A 6,439-nucleotide genomic window follows, 5' to 3' on the forward strand; every position below is an offset into this window, starting at 1 on the left:
GTGTTTCTTCAGCACCCAAATGATCCGCGCTTTTATTCCCCTAATTGCCTGCGAAGGACGTGCTACATCCCAGAATCCAGAACTAGAAAGGATCAATGCGGTTCTGGAAGGTTTCTTTTCTAAACGACCTTTTGCGTTGGCCCTTTTAGTGTCTGTCGATGCAAACAAGGGGGAGCTCAGAGGACGCAAATTTACTGCAGCTCATGTGGGACTATCGAGTAGTTACCGTGAGCGATCTTTGGGGACTGGCAAAGCACGGCCGTGCTTCTGCTGACTTTTTAAGACAAGAAGCACGTACTTTGTAAAGCCCGAATGTTATTCTGACATTTGCATGTCTTCTAATTAATTTATGTCTGTTTTCTTCTTCATTTTAAAGGAAGCTTCTGAGAGCCAGCCTACTTTGATGATCCTCAAGGAAAGCAGAAAAGTGGCTTGGCCTTTCTCTTGGGCCGTAGGTTAAAGGGAGCAGGGTATCTCTGGGTGCCAGATGTGGTGATAACAGCAGAGAGATCAAAGGCTGACAGCCGCAAGCCCCTTCCCCCCTTAAAAGTCTCCTTTTGGCCTTTTCGTCTTCCCAAACCTTAGAGGGCTTTGCATCTTGTTTTTAATAACAAGGTCATTCCCTTCCCCTGAGGAATGTACGCTCCGAAATCTCCTGCTCCAGGGGCAGGGGACACAGAGCTGGAAGCTTCTGTTCTCAGGAGCTCTACTTCCTATGTTTTTATTTTTCTTCTCAAAATGCAAACCAAACCAGCTCTTCCTGTTTCTGCATTTGGGATGTGGAAGGTCACACAGCAGGACTCTCTAGCAAACAGGTCAGATGGGGCCTTTGAAAGCTGCCTCTTGGCCTCCTGCTTGGGAGGAGGGCCATTTGAGTGGAACTTGGTCCTATGGAAAGAGGAGGAGGACAAGAGAAAGGCTCTGGGGAGCGAGCAGCTCTACTTCTGACACCAGTTTGCTTTCTTTCGCCTTTGCTTTCTTTCGCCTTTGCCTTTACCCACGGCTCAGTACCAAAGCCCGGGAGCCATGGAGCCTCAACCACAGGAGCTGCTGATCTTCAGCCCACTGGTGACTGACAATTGGGAGTAAGTTTAGGGAAGAGTCGTCAGGACTGTGACAGATCATTTTAGGAGCTGGAGCTGCTCGCCCTAGGGAAGGACAAATTCTTGGCAGGACATTGTAGACGAGCGGGGACTTGGGTTCTAGTGTCAGTTTCACCACCAGAGAGCTGTCAGCTGTTGTGCGGATAGATCGCCTACCTTCTCTGGGCTTCAGGTGCCCCAACTGCCATGAGAGCATGGGACTGTACGAGCTACCAGGACCGTTGGGTGGAAGCCGTGAGGCAGATTCGGGCTCAATAGAAAAAAAATAACATTCAACTGAGTATAGAATGAGCAGGGATGCTTGAACACACCTGGAGAGTGTGATCGGAGCCCAAGTGGGCACATGGCAGGAATTGTTTAAAGGGGAACCCGTTAGCCGTCTGAGTATTGAACAAGAGCAGTGGTCTCCGACCTCTACTGTTACGTAGCCAACTATAGTCTCCAGAAGAAATCTTTGTGGAATCTCCAAATGTAAAATAGATTTGGTTGAACGGAGCAACCCTCAACTCTGTTCTGCCCTCACTTTCCCCCAAAAAATCTCTGGGGACTCTAGAGAGCCTCAGTACCGATTTGAAAACCACTGATTAATACCATGCTTAAGCGCCCTTCCTGCCTTGAGATGTAGGGCAAACTCCAAGTTTCAAAGGTTTGGTAGAAATCTGTTTCACGTGGATCTGCACCATTGACTGGAATTACTGGACCCTCAAGGCTGTCTCAAAACAATTTGTCATCTGGAACAAGTAGGGGCTCTGTGTCAACCTGTAAGAGCTAGCTCAGAGCTGAAATGATAGGGAAGAAAGTTTCGCTGAGAGGAAGAAGTCATTAATCTGATTACCAGAAACTCTTTTGCTACGCCATCAAAAATAAAAGACCATCCTTGGCAGATTCGCTGTTTACGGGAGGTCCTGTGCTTAGTTCTGGGAAGACGGGGGCCAGTCAGAGGTAGCCCTTGTACACCAAAAGGTTGTGGTCTATGGGAGATGCAGGAAAGAAAAAAAGCCAATTCAGAAGAGTGTGATGTGTTATAATAGAAACATAGAGAGGATGGGATGGGAAGCCAGAGGATGGCTTGGCAGGCCAAGTAGAGGGGTTGGCAAAGACACACCCCGTGGAGAGTCCGGTACGAGAGTTCATTGTATATATAGAAAACAGCGAGTTGCTCCAGGGGACTCAGAATTGTGGAGATGTGATGAGAGATGAAGCAAGAAAGATAGGTCGTTTCAGTTCTGAAGGACCTTGAATGTCAATGCAATGAAGTTGGACTTTGACCAAAGGAAGGGAACCATCGAAGGTTTTTGAGCACGGTGAACTTTTTGTTTTAAAGAGAGAACTCTGGCAGCAGTGTGGCAAGTGGACTGGAAGGGAAACCACGGTGGCAGGGAGACCAGTTTTGCATTAACCGAGAAATAGAAATAGAGTCCTGGAGAAGGAGAAGATTCCCAAGAGAATGATAAATAATTATGATCTGCAGTGTTGAGTCTGAAGAATTCATGAGACCTTCCGGTGGAAGTGTCTAATAGCACTTTACAGGTCTTTTCCAGACCTGTCACTCCATTTGCAAGTCCCGTTCCTTCCCCAGCCCCTGCGTAGTAGCCATTCTATATGAGTCAGCCCTTGCTCCCATCTAGATTAGCCCATACTGTGAAAATGGCCAACCAGGCTGGGCCTCAAAACAATCGGCTCATCTGCATCTGTAAGCCTGGGCCTGACTTTCTGTTTCACACTCCTGCCTCTGGAACCTGGGCTTCCCAACCTCTTTAGGCCCCCAAGAAAACTGTTCCACTCCTCCGCAGGTCTGGAAATCTTACCCCATCCCAAAGAACATCTTGAAATTGCCCTTTGCACTGACCCCATCCCTGCCTCTCCCTCCTTTCGGTCTGACTCTGGCACGGGGGGCGGGGGAGATGGAGTCAGAGTACAGAGGACCTTGGGACCTTCTAGTTCAACTTTCTCATTTTTCAGACAAGGAAACTGAGGCCCAGGAAGGGAAGACAAGTAACTCAAGGTCACAGAAGGAATTAATGTCAGACCAGGAATTAGATCTTAGATTCTCAACGCACAGTCCAGCGTGTTTTTGCCTTGGCGGAATTCACTATAGATCATGGTTGAAAGATTTCCTGTCTTAAATGATAATCAATTCCAGATACTCCCTAAGTAAGTAGACCTTTCCATTATGGCACATTGCCCTGTAAAATATCCGTCAAATGGTAAATAAGCTATACCCTGCAAACGGTCTTCATACGACAGCAAAGGCAAAATGACAAGATCCGTCAATAATCAGTCACGAGAATTATTTCATCATTTTCAAAAGCGAGGAAGTCAACTGAATCATTATTCTGATGATTTTTGTAGGCTCGGTATTTCAGTCTACTGCCCTCCTGAGCCTTGGAACTGATGCCCAGTAGAAAATAATGTATTGTTTCTACTTTCTTCCTTTTAGAGTGGTCTCCCGGTCCCCTCAGAGCTGGAGGGAGGGGTCTGGTGCTGAGGCCAGACCTGCAGCCAGGCTGGAGCCAGTTGGGGTGGAGACTGGGGCTCTTGTTACAGGCCAACTAATACCCCCCAGGTTGCCTCAGCCATTTCGGCAGGAGCCTGGAGAGAAGCCCTGAATGGCCTCGGGCAACAAAGGAGCTTTGTGTACTGGGAGCAAGGGGCCTGGGGAGGATTTGGTGCAAGGGAGGTGAAAGGGCAGGTCGGCAGCCTCCTCGCCTCACCTCTGTGGTCCCCTGGGAAGGGGAGCTGATGGGCTAAGCAGAAGGGTGAGGTGTGGAAGTGACGGAGTCACTGGATTTCAGAGCAGCAAGATGTCTCAGAAGTCACTTAGACCAAACCATCCATCTTAGAGTCGGGGACACTAAGGCCAGAGAGGGGAAGGGATGGGCCCAAGGTCATACAGATGGCAAAGGGCGGAGCCAAAACCGAAAGCTACAGTTTCCAGTTCCCCGATCAAGTGTTCTCGCTTCAGTACCTGCGAGGCAGTTCAGACCTGAGGATTTTGTTTGGAGGGAGAAGGTTCCTTTTAGGCTCCAGAACTTATTTCCATATCAGGAGCAATTCATGCTTAAGCAACATGGAGGGAGGACTTGGAAAAACTATGAAATGATGCAGGGAGCCCGAGAGCAAGCAGCGAGCCCCTTGGAGTGAGCCTCAAATGTCTGAACCTCCTCCTGACCTGCTGGTTTGCATCGCCATGGCTCGCTCTGTGTTTTCCTTTGCTCGATATTGTTATATACAGCGGCTGATTCAGAGCGATGTGCTGATGTCTTGAATTGTGATAGATACATATCGAATTCAATCAATATTAGGAAAGATGTAATGAGTACCTCAAACCTTAACTTCCTAGATACTACAGCGTAGAGTGAGGTTATGATTTAAAATTGGTTGAGTTAAAGAAAAATAATAAGCATATAATGGCACGCGATGAAATGATGACAAAGATTGTGAAGTCACTTATCGAATAAGTAAAATCGGAAAACTGTACAGGTGCATTCTGGGATCATGAGAGCAGCACCGTCAAAGGTCATTCGGGCCATCCCCCTGGGCCTGGGCAGGCCTATATACGTGGAAGCTGGTTGGACATTTCTAATGCTCTCCTATGAAGACGATGCCAAAGGTTTGCTCTGTCAATGAGACAACTGAAGACAAAAGCAGTAGTGTTTCAGAGAAAACTTGGATGGACTGATCTTAACAGGAAGAAGATTACACATGCAAATCGCATGCAACTGTCAGCTTTGAGCCACTGTCTCAGCTTTTTCTTCTCTGAAGACTCCCTGGTCGGTCCTCTCGTCCAGCACCCCTGTTGTACTATGCTGGACGGGCTCAAGGGGCAGCTGGAATATGGTGGGTCAGAGAGGGGAAGGTTCTTAAGATCATCCAACCTTGAGCGGCACGGTCAAAACTGGATCCCGGGCCTCTTAACTCCCAAACTAACATGTATCCCACCACCGTCTCACGTTTCCCGCCCCATAGTTCTTTCTCCACTGTCTCGGACCTCATCCCATTTGTTGGGCTCTTTGAAGTTTGTAATGTACTGCCTCTTATGATCCGTATTAGAGCGCCATGCAATAAATTGCTCCATTTCATAGATATGCACACTGAGCCAGAGAGAGGACGTTCTTTGCCTTGGCTCACACGGTGCGCCATGAATAAAATTCGGGCTAAAATCCAGGCCTCCTGATTCCCAGTGCCCTGCTGCTTCATTTGCGACATCCACAAAAGTCGTAATTTGTGTTGGATTGTCCTTGGATCAGCCTAGAACAATGAGTTCGTGTTTGCCCTTAAATAGACTTTTTCAAACGTTAACGTAAAGAATTAGCACGAAAAGCAGTCCCAGCTCAGCTCTGTAGGTGGCAATGTGTCGTGCCTGGCCCCGCCCCCCAAAAGTCACTCCTCTGTCTGCTGGAAGCCACGGACCACTCAGCCACCCGGTGCCCACCCTCCCAGGATTCAGCACTGGCGACTCAGCCTGGCACAGACATTCTAATGAGGCAACTTGGCAGCTGCAAGTGCATTCGTCTGGAGGGGGGTCACTATTTCAGGGCCTGAGGGTTTTCTTTTTAGCTTTTGCAGCTGGTGTCTCTGAAATGGAGAAGTGTATCCTGCCCCCAGTATGGGCAGCCCACAGATCTTGTGCCCCCAGAAGTCTCTGCTGCAAAGCAGGAACTGCGCTCAGCAAGAAGCCCTGGAATGGTGATGGGCGGAGGAGGCGGGGGGCGGGGAAGCAGATGTCTGCTGTGTGCTGATCAAAGCAGTGTTCCTGCATCAAAATAGGTCCCCTCTCATCTGCTGTCATGGCAATGCAAATAAACACCTCGCCCTGCTGGCGCTTCTTCTTTTTTAGCAGCTACCACCCAAGAACTCAGGGTCCTGGGGTGGAAAAGTCCTTGCAAAGTCACCAGATCCCTTCTTCTGTGTCTCCTGGCAAGACTGTGCCCAAACCAGCTCCAACCTCTTGGAGAGGTCCTCGGGATCTCGCACAGGTCCTTAGCATGCCACTTGTCGATTGGTGCCTCTCTGTTTCCAACCCTACCTGCCACCTAAGAGCCATGCTCATTCAAATTATGAGCTCTTCCTGATGAAAAACTGAAGCCGATGGGAGTGGCCAAGGGCGGGCTGGGGCCCAGGTGGCCTAGCTAACTTCAGCAAAGCCCAGCCGATTGGCGTTTAGGCTCTGGTGGTACATTTGTTCCTGGCCAATATGTTTTTTCTTTTCCTCCCCAGAGCAGTCCTCTTCCTCTAGAGCAGAGGTCCCCGACCTTTTTGGCACCAGGGACCGGTGCTCCTACGAGAATCTAATGCCTGATCATCTGAGGCGGAGCTGAGGCGGTGATGCTGGC

Source organism: Pteropus vampyrus, unplaced genomic scaffold (assembly GCF_000151845.1).
Source record: "Pteropus vampyrus isolate Shadow unplaced genomic scaffold, Pvam_2.0 Scaffold191, whole genome shotgun sequence".
Classification (NCBI taxonomy): Eukaryota; Metazoa; Chordata; class Mammalia; order Chiroptera; family Pteropodidae; genus Pteropus; species Pteropus vampyrus.